The sequence below is a fragment of the Apodemus sylvaticus genome, chromosome 17 (genome assembly GCF_947179515.1).
Source record: "Apodemus sylvaticus chromosome 17, mApoSyl1.1, whole genome shotgun sequence".
Taxonomy (NCBI): domain Eukaryota; kingdom Metazoa; phylum Chordata; class Mammalia; order Rodentia; family Muridae; genus Apodemus; species Apodemus sylvaticus.
The window spans coordinates 25,909,323-25,927,261 of record NC_067488.1 but is presented as its reverse complement, the minus strand read 5'-3'; the positions used below and the strand labels follow the sequence as shown (position 1 = coordinate 25,927,261).

The following is a 17,939-nucleotide window of genomic DNA, read 5'->3' as shown; positions in this document are numbered from 1 at the left end:
TAGCAAACATATTTAATGATACTTTGCACTGTATCATAATAAAGTTTGCTACCATATTAATCTGTCAAAAATATACACATTATTGGCCCTTATGCATCGACTATATTGCCATGTCCAGCAATTGTTTATTAGATCAATAAATGAAAACATAAGTGATAAAAGTCCTAGGGTACTTTACTTTTATTATGTTTAGGTCATCAAATACTTTCTGCAATAGGCTTTCAACCAACACAAAACCGAAAGTTATCTGCTATAGTTATGGTTCGTATCTGAAACACTTCCCCAAATTACTTCTCTGGGATGCATGGTTTTCACAGTTGGCTATCTATAAGAGGCTGTTGCAGCAGTGGTTCAAAGGCATCCAGATATTACTCATGTTATCCAAAGATCTTGGTGCCGTGTGCATGTGTCAGTTATAGCAGGCATCATATTGCTTGAATTACAGTTTCATGGTGGGTTCCACCTAATTTTCAGAGGAAACTCTGAACATTTAGACGAAGTGTGGCAGGATTTGTGTCCCAGAAGGCAGTTCCTAAGAGGGCAATGCTCGAAGTCTTGTGGGTAATTCCAGTTCTGTAAGGAGGTACCTGTAATACAGATTAAATGATGTCACAGGTAGCATGAAGAGGGGGCCCAGAGGAGTGTCCATGTGGGCTATAACTAGCAATGTTGCACAGCATGTTTATACAGGTCTTTTGAAATGTAAACTGCCAGTTGCCCCAGATGCCAGTTGTGGAGTTACAGAACCTAGTATTTGTTGTGAGGGTTCTTGTGTTATTTTGGCCAGATTACTTCTTTTTAATGTTGATATCCATTTATTCTGGAATGGGGATAGTTACTCTGTGACACTGTATATTAGAAATATGCAATTCTCTTTTTTATTTTTATAGAACTCAGAGTGAATTATTTCCTATGGTTTCTGCAATGAGTTTTGACATAGACTTTTGAAAAATGCTCAAACAGCTGAGACTGTGTGCACTGATGTAAATGAACTAAATAAACTGTGTATTATAAATGTTGATGAGCCTTTGGGAGCTGGAGTATAATATTATAGTTCTGATAGTTAGCTATATGCTCAAATGAATATATGACAACAAAGATGTGACTCCATTGGTTGGTAGTGGAATCTTTAATAGGTTTGATGTAGTGGTTTGGAGTGAGGTCATTTGGCTTGTTTCCTAGGTAGATACCAAAGCTCCTTCTCATGGTATGTCTGTTTCCAGGCTACTACGAGATGAGAAAATTCTTCTGACACCTGCATTCACTAGACATTCATTCCAGCTCGAGGCAACAAGCAACAAATGACTGAAACCTCCCAATCCAAAGAGAGCTCCATCTTGCCAAGTTCTTTTATTTTGCCATAATACTATAAACATGAATAACATTTAGTGTATTTCCCTCTATTTTACAAATGAGGGAATGAAGTCCAGCTGTGTTAGGTGTGTTGCATGAGAGGCCACCTCTGATCAGGTGCCAAAGTTGAGATTCAAACCTAGTCACACTATTCATGTTGAGGCTTTGTAAATCATTCAGTGTTGACTTTATTAGGGCTCTGTCTTTGCCTGTCTCCAAGAGGGAAACAAATAGCTTCCTTTTTGAAATCATCTGCAAACATTTGTGATATTATGTATGGCTGAAATCCCTACCACTATGGTCATACCTTTTAATGCTAATAAACCAATGTAATTTGTTTGAGATTAAGGATTCATGGCTCCAGATACATTTTTAGCAGAGGACAGCCTTATCAGGCATCAATGAAAGGGGAGGCTCTTGGTCTTATGGAGTCTTGATGCCCCAGCATAGGAGGATGCTAGAGAGGTGAGGTGGGAGTAGGGGAGTGGGTGGAGGAGCACCCTCATAGAGGCAAAGGGGAGGGGGGAAGCAGAAGATGGGATGGGGGTTTGTGGAGGGGAAACTGGGAAGGGGAATATTCATTTGAAATGTAATGAATAAATTGCTTTAAAAAAGAATAAATTTCCATGACAGTTTTCTGAAATTACAAATCATTAATAATGAAGATTCACTGCTCATATTTCAGTTGTGACTTTTGGTCAGGTTTGTGTCTGTGGGCTGCTAATAATCTTCCTCTATTAAACACTTTATTATATCAGGTTTTTAATTTTCTCTCACGGAATCATCCTATGACCAACATATCCATACCTCTCTGTTATCAGACAATCATCTCATAAGAATACATACATCTACTATTGTAAATCTGGGGCTTTTTTTTTTGCCACCTGTGGGAACATATTGGAATATTTAAAAATCATTGTTACCAAATCCATTAACTAGAGGGAATTGTGAAAACTTGTGCTGGGTGTTAGCATCCCTTTATAGCAACCAAACTATGTTACTAAGGCTATATGGTGTCTTAGGCTGTTGTGGCTACACAACCAGGGAGGAAGATGGGCACGTGCCTTAAAGTTCCCAACTAGCTTTCCTCTGGTTCTTATAAAACACTATGATAAGGTAGAAACTTTTAAGTTAAGTTTTTCTATTGGTGTCCTTTCAACATCATTAATCATTGGGGAAATGCAAATCAAAACAACCCTGAGATTTCACCTCACACCAGTCAGAATGGCTAAGGTTAAAAACACAGGAGACAGCAGGTGTTGACAAGGATGTGGAGAAAGAGGACTCCTCCACTGCTGGTGGGATTGCAGGATGGTACAACTAGTTTAGAAATCAGTCTGGTGGTTCCTCAGAAAACTGGGCATGACACTTCCGGAGGAGCCTGCTATACTTCTCCTGGGCATATACTCAGAGGATTCCCCAGCATGCAATAAGGACACATGTTCCACTATATTCAGAGCAGCCTTATTTATAATAGCCAGAAGCTGGAAAGAACCCAGATGTCCCCAAATGGAGGAATGGATACAGAAAATGTGGCATATTTACACAATGTGGATATTTACACTACTCCGAAATTAAAAACAATGAATTCATGAAATTTTTAGGCAAATGGTTGGAACTGGAAAATATCATCCTAAGTGAGGCAACCCAATCACAAAAGAATACACAGGGAGTGCAATCACTGATAAATGGGTATTAATTAGCCCAGAAGCTGTGAATACCCAATACACAATTAACATATCAAATGATTCCCATGAAGAAGGAAGGAGAGGGCCCTGGTCCTGAAAAGGCTTGATCCAGCATTGTAGGGGAGTACCAGGACAGAGAAATGGGAGGGGGTGATTGGCAAATGGGCAGAGGGAAGAGGGCTTATGTGACAGATGGGGAAAGGGGAGTCGGGAAAGGGGAAAGCATTCGGAAGGTAAAAAAAGATGGAGAAGACCCTTGAGGACATCGGTACAGGGGGAAAGTTCCTGAACAGAACACCAATAGCGTATGCTCTAAGATCAAGAATTGACAAATGGGACCTCATAAAATTACAAAGTTTCTGTAAAGCAAATGACACCATCAAAAGGACAAATCAGCAACCAACAAATTGGGAAAAGATCTTCACCAACCCTACATCAGATAGAGGGCTAATATCCAATATATACAAAGAACTCAAGAAGTTAGACCCCAGAAAACCAAATAACCCTATTAAAAATGGGGTAGAGAGTTAAAGAATTCTCACCTGAAGAACTTCGGATGGTGGAGAAACATCTTAAAAAATGCTCAACTTCATTAGTCATCAGGGAAATGCAAATCAAAAAAACCCTGAGATTTCACCTTACACCAGTCAGAATGGCTAAGATTAAAAACTCAGGAGACAGCAGGTGTTGGCGAGGGTGTGGAGAAAGAGGAACACTCCTCCACTGCTGGTGGGGTGGCAAATTGGTACAACAACTCTGGAAATCAGTCTGGTGGTCCCTCAGAAAACTGGGCACGTCACTTCCGAAAGATCCTGCCATACCACTCCTGGGCATATACCCAGAGGATTCTCCAGCATGAAATAAGGATATATGCTCCACTATGTTCATAGCAGCCCTATTTATAATAGCCAGAAGCTGGAAAGAACCCAGGTATCCCTCAACAGATGAATGGATGCAAAAAATGTGGTATATAGACACAATGGAATACTATTCAGCCATTAGAAACAATGAATTCATGAAATTCTTAGGCAAATGGATGGAGCTGGAGAACATCATCCTAAGTGAGGTAACCCCATCTCAAAAGATCAATCATGGTATGCACTCACTAATAAGTGGATATTAGTCTGGAAAACTGGAATACCCACAACATAATCCACACATCAAATGAGGTACAAGAAGAACGGAGGAGTGGCCCCTGGTTCTGGAAAGACTCAGTGTAGCAGTATAAGGCAAAACCAGAACAGGGAAGTGGGAAGGGGTGGTTGGGAGAACAGGGGGAGGGAAGGGGGCTTATGTGATTTTCGGGGAGTAGTCACATAGAAAAGGGGAAATCATTTGAAATGTAAATAAAAAATATATCGAATAAAAAAAGAATATAGAAAATAAAAAAAATTGAAAAAGAAAGGAAAAAAAAGTTTTTCCTTAGTTGTTTTTTACATACCACAGAAGTGTCCAACAGATGTCAGGTCATCCTCACTTTGCAGGGTTGTTCTAGCAGCCTGAGTTACAAGCTGTTTCCTCCTACATGCCTAGTACTCATATAAAATAAGAGCTGTTCCTGAAGCCTAGAAAGGAGCCTGAAAATTCCAATTCCTAGGACTCACCTTCAGTTACAGAAACGCTGTTCACATGCCACTGATGCTGAAGCACTTATCACTTAAATAGCTTTCCCAGGTCAAAGTCAAACTAAATGATCCTGTGATCAATTATAACCAAACCCTTCTGCTATCAGATGGCCATCTTGTAAAAATACATAGACTGAGATATGAAGGATAAACATTTGCACGAGTGAGAGTATTCATTTCATTCAATAAAGTCTATTTAAAATGTATCATGTCCCACTGTTATAAAGTTAATTAGGTCAAGTTTGATGTGATTATTACACCTATTGAATAAGTTTCACAGAGGATTCCTTGCAGGTTTCCACATTGCTAGAAGTGCCAGAGTTTCCATGATGAAACATTCCTGACAATATTTCAAGACAACCTAAGATACATAGAGTAAATTCCATCCCTCTTTACTCTCTGACCTCATATCTCAGGGTAACCTTCAATATCAGTCAGATTCATCTTGCACATGAATTAAATGTGACAAAAATATGGTCATTCTAGCCTTTCCACAAAACTAACCGCTATTCTCATCCAACTATTAAATGTCTTTCTAAGGTTCTCACTTTCATAATCATGCGTAGTCACACACCTCAAATCTTAATTTGTGTAGCTTAGTTGCAAAACTTAAAATAGTATGTTGGTTACAGAGATCAATTTCATCTTTTACTTTTTAAGCCAGAAAAGTGTAGCACAGGATTAGGCTGCTGGGGAAAAGGGAACTTGCCATTCGCCAGGGCTAACTGCCAATGGCAGCCGTGAAATGGTCTCACTGACAAGTCTTTTCAAGGTACGTGTAATGTAATTGGAAATAATTTGCATTGATCCTAAGTTCCTCTGCTCTGGTGGACCCATGTTGCAAGAATGCTCATGTGAAGTGTTCTCCCTTAGTTCCAGTATTTATGACACATTTGTTAAGCTGCATTTGAATTTCTGTTTACAGGGGGAATAGGACAATTTTAGATTCAGAGAGTATCTGTTTCGGAATCTAATAATTTAGAAGTCGTGTTCTCTAGCATCATTGCTGATGTCATTGAGTTTCTGGAACTCACTTTGGTGATGTGTTTATGCGTAGACCTAGAAAATGTTGTCCTACATTTGTCTTCTCCTTCTTTCCTTTGTAACTTTTCTCTCATCAAATTCACATATATTCTTATTTTACCCCCTCTCTTTCTTTTATGTTATTTCTTTCCATTTTATGGTATCTGGATTAATTTATAGCCACTAATAGTATATAGTAGTTCATTCCCATTTGTGAAATAGCCAGCATTTGTTAGTAGTAGCTTTTGGAGAGATGGCAATTCTTTTTTTTTTCTTTTTATGATTTTTTTATTTGATATATTCTTTATTTACATTTCAAATGATTTCCCCTTCTCTGGCTCCCCACTCCCCGAAAGTCCCATAAGCCCTCTTCCCTCCCCCTGCTCTCCCATCTATCCCTTCCCACTTCCCTGATCTGGTATTCCCCTATACTGCTGCACCGAGTCTTTCCAGACCCAGGGGTCACTCCTCCATTCTTCTTGGACATCATTTGATGTGTGGATTTTGTTTTGGGTATTCCAGTTTTCCAGGCTAATATCCACTTATCAGTGAGTGCATACCATGATTGATCTTTTGAGACTGGGTTACCTCAATTAATATGATGTTCTCCAGCTCCATCCATTTGTCTAAGAATTTCATGAATTCATTGTTTCTAATGGCTGAATAGTACTCCATTGTGTAAATATACCACATTTTTTTTTGTATCCATTCCTCTGTTGAGGGACACCTGGGTTCTTTCCAGCTTCTGGCTATTACAAATAAGGCTGCTATGAACATAGTGGAACATGTGTCCTTATTGCATGCCGGGGAATCCTCTGGGTATATGCCCAGGAGTGGTATAGCAGGGTCCTCCGGAAGTGTCATGCCCAGATTTCTGAGGAACCACCAGACTGATTTCCAAAGTGGTTGTACCATCCTGCAATCCCACCAGAAGTGGAGGAGTGTACCTCTTTCTTCACATCCTCGAGATGGCAATTCTAACCATGGTGATTTTAGTTGTATTTCCCTGATGGTTAAGGATGATGAATAATTTTACATGTTTATTATTCTTTAGTGCTTAATCTTTTGAGAACTGATCTTTTCATTAATGCATTAATTGATTGCAATCTCTGATGTTCAGTATTTTTTACTTCTTTATATATTTGAGAAATAAATCCTATGTCATAAAGTTCATAGCTCACACATCATATCCTATAGCTCATATTTTTTTCTGATTTTGTGGGATGTCTCTTGGCTTAATTTTTTGTATATATAAGCTTATTAATTTCACCTAATTTTTGGATTTCTTTCTTAACCTATTAAGTTTCTCTTTAGAAAGTCTTTAGCTATGGTGTGGAAGTCTTTCTTACATGTTTTCCTATAACATTTTTAGAGTGTTGTGTCTTACATGAAAGCCTTTGATCCAGGTTTGAATTAAGTGTTGTTCAAAGTGAGAAAAAATTATAGTTTTCTTCTGCATGTGGATATTCAGTTCTTCCAGCACTGTTTATTGAAAAGGCTGTATTTCTTCCAATGCTTGTTTGTAGTATCATTTTCCAGTCAAGTAGCCATAGATGTACAGGTTGATTTGTGGCTCCTTAGCCACTGATCCAAGTGCCAGTTTTTGTGACAATTCCATACTGTTTCTGCCATTATGGATTTGTAGTATAAATGGAAGTCAGATTTGCTGATGTCTCCTATACTGTTCTTTTTACTCAGAATTGTTTCCACTTTTTAAAAGTGTTTTTTGTCTTTTGTGTTTGTTTCTGAATTTTAAGGTTGCTTTTTATATTTATTTAAAGAATGCTTGTAGAATTTTGATGATCATCACATTGCATCTATACATTGCTTTTGATTATATAATGCATATATAATGTATACTACATTATATATGCACATACATACATAATATAGCCAATATTTGATGGTTTATTGTGGGAGGTATTTCCATTTTTCCAGTGATTTCTGTAGTTTTTTTCAGTGTTTTAAAAATTTTAGTGTAGGGGTCTTTTCCCTTGGTTTAGTTTATTCCAAAATATTTTATTTCTTTTTAATTTTTGTAGTTTTTGTGGTTTTATTTAAACACAAAACATGCGCACAAGCTATCTATTCATTTTCTCCTCTGCCTAGCCTGGGATTGGTGACTCTGATGGTCAGCTGTGCTGCTCTTTCTACAAAGGCTTTAGGCTTCTTGGAGGCCACATTGTCAGCAGAGTAATATTTGCTGCACATCAGCAACCCTTACAGCTCCTCGACATCGTGAACCAGAAACTTCCAGAAGACGCTAGGCAGCGTGCGCTTGGTTTTCTTTTGTTCCTGTAGCCAATGTTGGGAATCGGGAGTTGGGCCCTTGAATCTTCCCTGCACCCTGTTGTCAGTGCCTTTGGGTTTCCACCAGTTTCGCTTAATTTTCACATATTTGTCTGACTGGTGCCTGGTGAACTTCTTGGTCCTCTTTCTGACAATCTTGGGCTTCACTTGAGGCCAGAGGGCAGCAGCCATGATGCCGCAAAACAGATGGCAGCCTCCTCACAGGCAGTACCGAGGAAGAAGGAAGGGGGAATAGTTTATTTCAAAGCTATTGTGATTATTGTGTTAAACTATTAACTTAGAAGAAAGATTACTAATTTTTTGTATGTTAATTTTGTATCCAGTTCCTTTGTTGAACATTTTTATCAGTTCCAGACATTTTCTGGAGGAGTCTATAAGGTTTCTGTAAGTATAAAATCATATTATCTATATATTGTGATGCTATAGCAGCCTTTTATGCTATGTATATCACTTTTTGTTTCTCTAATCTTAATCCTCTAGCTAATGCTTCATGTTTGATATAGCCTAGAACTGGAGAAAATGGACACAGTTGTTTAAATCATTGTTTCATTTGGAATACTTTCATATAAGCTTCATTATTTTGAGATATATTCTTTAACTTCCCACTTTTTTTCTAGAATTATCATAAAAGGATATTTGTTAGACTTTTCTGTATATGTTAAGAAAATCATATAATGTCTATTCCTTGGTGTACTTATATATTACACTCATTAACTTGTACATGTTGAACCATCTCGGAATCTTCTTGAGGAATAATGCTATTTTTGCTTTATTTAATTTGAATTTCCAATGTTTTATTTGAGACTTCCTATATCTAAATTTCAATGAGTAGATAATTTTCTTTTTGTTTTTATTTGGGTTTAGTTTGGATGGCCTGTCTTATTATTTAGAGTTTAATACTAAAGTCACTCATTTATTGAGCTAAGTCTGTAATTTTACATCCAACAATTTTTAAAAATGAAGTGGGGTATGTCAATATTCAGTGCATATACACTTAGAATTGTTACAGACTCTTGATGAATTATTCTCTTAATCAATAGGAAGCAACTTAATTTGTTTTTATTATTTAAGTAATCTTACATAATTTATTTTGATAACGGTTTTTTCTCCTTCCTGAACTTATTTCAGATCATTCCCCTTTTATACTCACCCAATTTCATGTTTCTTTTTCTCTCTAAATATCAAAAGTGAAAATTAATACAAACAATTAAGTCAATAAGGCAAAGCATACCAAACAAAACCAATACAAAACAACACAAACAACAACAACAACAACAACAACAAAATGGAATATGTTTTATATTGGACATATACTCCTGGGTGTGGGGCTTGTTCTGAAGTGTGGTTTATTTATACCCAATGACTCTTCATTGGAGAAAACTGATTTTCCCTTTCCCAGCAGGTATCCATAGCAAATAGGTTTTTGGCTAGGGGTGAGACTTCATATCCATGCTCCTTTATCCGTGCTCAGATTTTGTCTGGGTTGAACTTGTGTAGGTCTTTTGTATGCTGTCATGTACCTGAGAAGACAATTTATCATCAGTATCACCCAGCTACAAACCCTGTGAGCTATAAGCACAACCTTCAGTTAAGTGGCACTAGTACAACAGAGGCAAAAATGATATAGGTGTAACTAACCACCTTTCAATTGGATTTAAGGCCCACTCCATGATATAGAACCTATGCCTGACACTACCACTGTGGCTAAGTGTCTGGCACTCCATAGGTCATGGCCCTTATGGGAGAAATCTATTATTACTATTATTATTATTTATTATTATTATTATTGATAAAGAAACATAGCAATAAAGAGATTCCTAATGACATTCTTCTACAACTATAGGCCAGTGACTTGCTCAATCCTCATCTGAGTAGCATCTTCTTGCAGAAAATGGTAATTAGCACTGAGACTCACAAATAGACAATATAAAGTAGACAATATAAAGCATAAAGTAGAGACATTCAAACACTCAGTCCAAAAATGTGATTGATGGCTTTGATAAGCCACTTTTCTCAAGGCTCAGCAATTTATGAAGAAAAATGAGTAGAAAGACCATGAGAGGCAGAAGCAGTGGATGATTCCAATGGAGTTTTATTTTTAATCTCTTTTAATTTTGCTTTAAATTTTAGATTTTACATATTAGCATAACTACATAAGCTTTTATCTTTGATATTTACATTAGATTAGAATGTTTTTCTTGTCCTTTCTTTGAAGACTGTATTTGCCTTTTCCAAGGTGTATTTATTATCTGAGATAATAAATAGGTAGTTCCTGATTTTTAATCCAACTTTTTAGTTTACACGTTTTGGTTAGAAAATGTAGTATTTGAAATAATTCAACAAGTATATTGGAGTCCTGGAAAAATAAAATTATTAAAAAAATTAATCCTAACAAATAACACAGAAATCTCAGCAGAAGGACACAACAATAGAATAGCTTAAGCAGAAGGCAGGTTAACCAATCTTGATGACATGTAGATGAATTACAACATTTAGATAAGAATAGTGTAAAATAATAATTGTGCAAATCATTTGACGTCTATGAGACATTATTGTATGACCACCATTAAGACTCCTCGGCATAGCAAAAGTAGAAGTACAAGTGTAAGGCCTAGAAAAATGTACTTAATAAAATTTTAGGAAGAAAGCTGAGAAACATAGAGAAACATCTAGATTTCAGAGGCATTTAGAATACAAAGAAGTATGACTAGAAAATATCTTTCCTATGCCATATTATATTTAAAACACTAGCCATATACAACAAAGGGTACCACCAAAAGCTGAGAGAATGACCAAATCACATACATAAAGACAAACTTGTCAGAATAACAGCAGATTTCTCATCATCTTAAAACAAGGAGAACAGAGCCCTAGCAGGCCGAGCAGATAGAAGAGCCAGCAGCTGGGTGAGCTAATTGGGCCTGTAATACTGCCACATCACCAGGCCATGTCTGCGGGGGGCCGGGATGATCTCTGTGTTACATGTTACCAGCAAAGACCATGCAGACATCTGCACTCTCTGCTCTAGCCTGAAGCCAATTTAATGTCTGTAGGCCATGCTGATACTGGGGTCATATTGATGCAAGTGGCCTCCACTGCCACCTGGGGCCATGGACATTTCCTGGTCTTTGGTGCTGCATAGGACCATGTCTGGGTCTGAATCCCTACTGCAGCCTGGGTCTGTGTTGCCATCCATGGTCAGAGTTAGTGCCAAAGGCCAGGCATGGGTCCATAGTCTGTGCTATTACCTGAAGCCATGCCAGCATCCATGGACTGTGCTACTGATGGGGACCATGTTAATTTTAATGGCTTAGGCTGCCACCTGAAGCAATGATGATGTCCCTAGCTGCCATTGAGGGCCATGTCTGGGTCCAAAGCCCTAATATAGCCAGGGTCTCTGTTGATGCCCATGATCCATGGTACCACCAAAGGCAATGCAGATATTTGTGGTCTGTGCTGTAGCAGGAAGTCATATAGATGGCTGTGGGCTATGCTGCAGCTAAAGCCATATTGATATGGGTGGCCTGCACTGTTCCCAGAGGTTATGACGATGTCCATGCAACATCTCAAGGTCTTATCTCTGAGGCTACTGAGGCTCTGAGACTCTGTGGCTCTGAGGCTACAAGGTCTTATCCTACTGCAGTGGAGGCCCTGATCATAGTCTGTGATATCATGAGAAACTGTGTGGAGGCCAGTCATCCATTGTGATTGTGAATCCTTCATTGATTATGAAGATGAAGGAAGCTGCTTTTACTATCATATCATACTAACATTCTATTATATCATTACTAACATTCACAGTTGAGAGGGAAGAACAGGGAAGGCTTCTTCTACAACCTTACCTCTCCCAACCCCCCACCCCCTCCAAAAAATAAGTGCCCTAGACAGGAAGCCATCGAAGAGAACACTTGAAGGCTGTGATGGAAATGCTGAAGGGTAGCTCTCCAATTGATGGCATGGATGTGGGAGGGGGAGGACAAGCTACTGAGAACTTTGTGGATAATAACACTCCTGTGAGTGTTTGGCTGGCATGAAGTGGACTTATTTTGTTTGTTCATTTATTAATTTGTTTATTTTATTTCTTTTGGGGGTGGGTGGTCATAGTGGGGGAACTTGGAGGCACTGGGAGGGAATTGTGATCAGGGTGCCTAAAGAATTAGTGAAGGTGTTGGGTAGAGAAAAATAAAAGAGAAGAACATTGAACAATACATTTCAAGCTTTGAATGACACCACTTTCTAATCCAGTTCATTATATTCACAAAGTTCCTTTTGTAAGCTACAAAAGGAAAATATTCTGAGTTAAACAGAAGTCAAAAGAACTCTTCACCACCAAGATATTATTACAGAAGATGGCAAAGCTAATCTTCAAATTTGAAAAAAAAGATAAATGCACTGATGAAGTCACAAGAAATAATAAATGACATAATATCAATAGATGGACAAGAAAGAATTAGAAAAATAACAAGTGTTGAAAAATATTAACACGTATCTGTCAATAATAAAATTGAACATTAGTGCCTTCAGTTTATCTATTAGTATTCTCTGAATTGATTCTGAGATTCATTTTTATATTTTGATTTTGCAGAACATTTTTAATAGTAATTCTCTTGAATTCCCTGTCTAAAAGAGAATATATGATATATCACTAAGAATAAGAGAACAGAAGAGAAAATAGATGAGGGAAAGTAGATCTTGAGGGGGGAACTTTGTGATATTGTTAAGATACAGTTTGTACATCATTGAAGCTGCAGATAATATGTGGAATGTAGGAAAGTAACATATATATATAGAATCTGTGATGTGAAAAGAGGAAAAACAAAGTAGAAATGAGAGGAAATATATTTTACATAAAAATAGTAAAGAGAACACAATAGATTAGATGCAGAAACAATCATAAAATCTAATTTGAAAATATGTAAATTGAAATAAAATATGTAATTAATGTAACAGTCACCATAAATAAACAAAATGAAATAAAAATAAAATGAAATACTATCAGACAATATTTTTTCTTACTTACATCAGAAGTCAATATCCTTCCTCTCCATAAGTAGTTTTATTAATTAAACTTGCTGGTGTGAAAACCTGTGTTCCCAGTTCAAACCTTCTGACTAGCTAGATTATTATGCAATGTAGACTTTGGCTACATTGCCTGGGGTACCCAATTTTGGTCCAGGCATCAGCAAGTATCACTCATCAAATATTACTGCTTCCACCAGGCTTCTATCTTCTGCATGTGTTGAATATTCCAGTATCTTCTCATGGATTTCAAAGCCTTAGATTCATATTTGGCCATACACATACCTGTGTTTTCCTTCACAGCTGGGTGTTGTTGGCTTAGCAAGCTTTCTGCTGCCTTTCACCCAGAATCCACAGTATCAGCTTGAATACATGTCCTCTAACTGAGTTTCAGTGCACATGGCTTCTCTGGTTCATGTAATCTTAGTGAGTAGAAGAAAGGGTAGCTACATTTCAGTTGTGGAGCTCCAGTGGCATAATGGGGTTAGCACACCGTGCACATAAGAAGTTTAGTTGTAAGATTTCTCCCATCCAGTTTGGCATGGCCATTGGGGTCATCCTTGTTCAGCCCACGTTTGGGTAGTCACTTTAGTGAGACTTTATAGGTATAGTTTCTGATATTGATAGGAGACACAGGCCTTCAATCTTACACAAAGAACTACAGAAAGAACTGAGAGAAGGAGAGGTAGTTTTCCTCTGGGAAGTCCCCAACAAATGATTGCCCAGCACCAACTGTTTAGCTCTGAGATTATACACACAAGTAGCATTATATGGAGCAAACAGATTATATTTATGAATGCATGCATCCATAGCAATTAATGAGAAAAGGGGACATGAAATTGAAGCAGTGTATGTAGGAGAACTTAAAGGGACAAAGGGGAAGGGAGAAAAATTGTAATTAGATATCAATCTCAATGAAAACAAATAAGACAAAGTTTAATTGTATAGTTTTCTACTCTTTTGTAAAAGCAGCTCAATTTTAGTTTCAGATTCTGTGTAGTAGGCAGTGGTTATGTAAAGTAATATAAAAGTAACTTGTGTTGTTGTTTCAGTGAACTGCTGGATGTAAGAAATTTAAGGAATAATTTTGTATTTTGTCTTACACTTGAAAAGTGCACAGTCAGTTGTGGAGGGGAAAGTGTGTTGTCAGGAGCAGGACACAATAGTTTGCATTATCTGCCCTGCCATAAAGCAGAGAGTGATAAACTCTCTTGCAAACCCAGCTTCCTCCCTTTCTATGCAGTTGAGAACTCCAAACCAGTGAACTGATCCACCCACAGTTAGGACAGTTTTCCACTTCAATAAACCTAATATGAGATGACAATTAAGATAAACCATCACAAATCCATTTTTAAACTTCTTACCCAAACTGATCACTTTTAGCTATAACCTTCCATCCTGTGTCTCCATAGACTTATGACTGGATCATCATAAAAATACATTCATTCAAATTTCAAGAGTTTCCAACTGTCTTTAACAATTCAACACTCTTTTAAAATCTAAAGTTTCCATCTGAAAGTCAAGGCACTATCTTAACTGTGGAGTCCTATAAAATTAAAAAATACCTATAATATACAATGACATTGAATAAATATTCCTATTTCACAAGGTAAGAGGGAGACATACCAAAGCATAGTTAGACCAAATTAAGACCAAAAATCCAGTGGTCCAGTGGGGGGGAACACTAATTTTTTTTCAGCTTTATGTTTGGCATCTGGGACTCACTATGGAAACATCTGGGTTCCACAGGGCTTGGTTAGCCTTGCTTCTGAATTTTTGTTGCCCGAGAGACACACACAGCATTTCCCTAGAGATGGAGTTTCTGTGTGCATGAATATTTTCTTTACAGAAATCCTGTGGGTATAAAATTTCCAACATCCCCGAGTCGCCATTTTAATTTAGAGTTCACCTTTACAAATTCATAATGTGGCCACTTCAAGGAGTGAAGGCCACTACTTGCAGAAGCTGTAAACCTTCCAAATGTTATGTGGCTTCAGTGACTCTCTGGGATTGTAGAATATGACTCCATAATCCCTCATTCTTGCAATCTTTCATGCTTCCAAGTCCTGCAGCCAACCAGTAATGAAATCAACTGGTCCACAGTTTTAGTAGCCTCTGTGTGTTAACCCCATGAAGACTTGTCCCTAGGCAATTGCTTTAAAGAGGACAAAACCCTTTCAGTGGAATTTTTAGTTTAGGCTTTCATCTTTCAAACTCATTTGAATATTCATAAGTTTAAGTCTTGGGTGCTTGGAATCTTTTTCTTCAGACTTATTTGTTATTGTCCTAGTATTGAACAGAACATATAATTTTAACAAATTACAATTTCTATTAGACAGGAGACCTGGCTACAACTTTAAGATTTTTAAATCATTTTCCTTGAAAAACTCTATAGTATAATTCGGTATATATTAATAATATATTAATTTTGGTTTAATAATTGCTTTTTTCAATGCAGATATTAGAATGATGAGAAATAATAACACCACAATGCTGAGACTATCTAGACTTGAAATTTCCTCTATCAATCACAAGAAAAAAATGTGGGTTGGTGGCATTGGTAATTTTGCAACTAATAACTATGTTATCCAAGAATTGTTTTTTATCAGTTTCTGGAGGTGAATTAATGAATAGCAGCTTTGAGCATCTTCTAATATTTGTTCTCTTACTCAGAAAGTATACTTACAATTACATGGTAGAAATAAATTTTACCAAAAAGGCAGGACTGAGTCTTGATTAGAACATTACAAGATAAATGATGAACATAAATAAAGGAAAATTATTCATATGTGATGTCAGTTTCAGGAACTGCATTAAGTCATTTAGCCTTTCATAAAGATAACAAAATTGCACGGATTAAACAATAGACATTTATGCTTCAAAGTTCTCAAGGTTTTGAAGCCCAAGACTTGAGGTGTTGGATGGTTTAGTTTCTGCTGAGAGGCTTCTGTTTTGCAAAATTCCCCCTCTTGCTGTGTGTTAGTATGTGATAAAGAGAGATCATTCTTTTGCTTTTGTTTTATAAGGTGACATTCCTACTATGTTAGGGTTTCATGACTTTGTTTTTATTTAGTTTTACTCTAGTATATTGATCTTTGTATCAATATGAGTGAGAGTTAGGACTTCAACATAAGAATTTAGAGGGGCATGATTTAATCTATAGCATGGACCCACATTGGTTGAGGAATAGATGATCTACATAAAATTAGGACAGAAGATGGATATTTCATTTTGAGATATAAGATATGATTGCCACTGTGTGTACCACAAATGTAACAAGAAACTTTACTTAAATACATTTTACTTAATTCTCACAACAGCTATTACAGCATGCTCACCATAGCAGAAAATTGATTCTCCATATTGTATTCTAATATTTCTTTACTAGAATCAATTTTACTTGTAAAATAATTGATTCATACAAAGGGTATTTTTTCTTTTAAACTCTTTTTCTTATTTTAAGCATGCCTGCATACTCACTGAGTGAAACCGAGTTAATGGCTTAACTGTAGTACTTGAGATGTCAGCTCAATGTGTTCTGACAGTACTTACATCTAAACTGCACAAACATGCCCTTCTACAATAGCTATTTTAATAAACATGGTTTCTGTTTTTTCGTGTGTGATCAGATTCAATCTGTAATCACAATGATTCAGGATCTGAGTAGAATTCTTAAATGAAGATGTATCTAAATAGATGGTCATTTTAGTGATATTTGTATAAACACGAGGCTTAATGATGCAATTCAGGGTTCTATTTCTAGACAACGCTTAAAGTTTGTATGCTTATTTTTTAGAAATATGGACGGTTATGTCTCCCAGATAGTTCTTATCTATCATATATCTATCTGTCTGTCTGCCTATCTATCTATCTGTCTGTCTGTCCGTCCGTCCGTCCGTCCGTCCGTCCGTTTGCCCGCCCATCCATCCATCCATCCATCCATCCATCCATCCATCCATCCATCCATCTATCTATCTATCTATCTATCTATCTATCTATCTATCTATCTATCTATCTATCTATCCATCCATCCATCCATCTATCTATCTATCTATCTATCTATCCCTCTCTCTCTCTCTCTCATTTCTTTCTTTCTATCTATCTATCTATCTATCTATCTATCTATCTATCTATCTATCTATCTATCTATCTATCATTGAAAGTAGATTCTTCTCTTATACAATACACTCCAACCACAGTTTCCCTTTCCTCCTCTACTCAAGCCTCACCCCCACCTTCTCTATCTCCTAGATCACCCATGACTGTTTTTTTCAGAAAAGATCAGGATTCTAAAAGATGACAGCCAAATTGGATAAAACAGGATACAATAAGGCAAGGCAAAAGCTCTCATAGCTACAGTTGCTGATAGTTCTTAAGGACTAAGACACTATGTACACTTGCAGTTTTATAATTTGAATAGCTAGTTTTAACTCCACACTTGTTAGGCAAACACTTTCTTGAAATGCCTTACAAAAGTATTTCTTTCTTTGTCCTAGATTTTCACAAATACTCTTTAACACAAGATCCTTGACATGATTTAAAGAGTTGCAATGTGTTTCTAGTATAGGTAAATATGCTTCTTATGTAGCCTTTCTAGATTTCTCCATGTTCTCAAGAAAAATGTTTCCTTAAATTTTGCCATAGTACATCAAACTAGAGCACAGGATGTTCTGACGAAAATTCAAGCATTAATGTAAATTAGAAGACTTCAAAACAGACCTTTCTCTGACCAGATTTAGCCCTGTCTCAAAGGACCAGGCTTCATAAGCAGTGGAATGGCTACATTTCCACATCTGGGCACTGGCATTGCACAGTTCACTCTAATTTTCCTGCCATGCTGCTTTCTTTGACTTTTGTTCCCTTGTAGAAAGTAACACAAATGATTCTTAGCCTAATTACGTAACTGGGTTTAGTGAGTCAA

At 37.0% G+C, this 17,939-nt stretch overlaps 1 pseudogene; it reads right to left on the bottom strand.

Moving 5' to 3' along the window:
* Nucleotides 1-7,774: 7,774 nt before the first annotated feature.
* LOC127668121 (60S ribosomal protein L32-like) lies at nt 7,775-8,170 on the bottom strand (annotated as a pseudogene).
* Between the last annotated feature and the right edge of the window lie 9,769 nt (nt 8,171-17,939).